The sequence below is a fragment of the Penaeus monodon genome, chromosome 27, assembly GCF_015228065.2.
Source record: "Penaeus monodon isolate SGIC_2016 chromosome 27, NSTDA_Pmon_1, whole genome shotgun sequence".
Classification (NCBI taxonomy): Eukaryota; Metazoa; Arthropoda; class Malacostraca; order Decapoda; family Penaeidae; genus Penaeus; species Penaeus monodon.
Genome location: NC_051412.1, coordinates 24666452 through 24666684, shown reverse-complemented (window position 1 = coordinate 24666684; position 233 = coordinate 24666452). Strand labels below are relative to the sequence as shown.

The 233-nt window shown below is 54.1% G+C and overlaps 1 protein-coding gene across 2 annotated transcripts in view; it reads right to left on the bottom strand.

Annotated features, from left to right (window-relative positions):
• The window catches only part of LOC119590709 (L-galactose dehydrogenase-like), an 8081-nt gene that overhangs the window by 445 nt on the left and 7403 nt on the right, over positions 1 to 233 (bottom strand). The gene's annotated exons all lie outside the window — the stretch shown is intronic.

Here is a 233-nt window from a genome sequence, read left to right as displayed (position 1 = left end):
CATATAAGCTTCTAAAATGGCTTCCATACAAACCCAAGCCAAGTCGGGCTCCACGTGGCTTCCACGTGAGCACCAAATCTAGCACGCCGGCGGGAATCAAGATGACAGTTATGGCTGACCTGGGATGACCTTCAAAACACCTGTCGCCATCACCTCGACGACGGAGCTAGCCGGTCACCCACTGGCTAGCTCCGTCAAACCGTGCCATCCTATCATGGCAATCAACCAGCCTA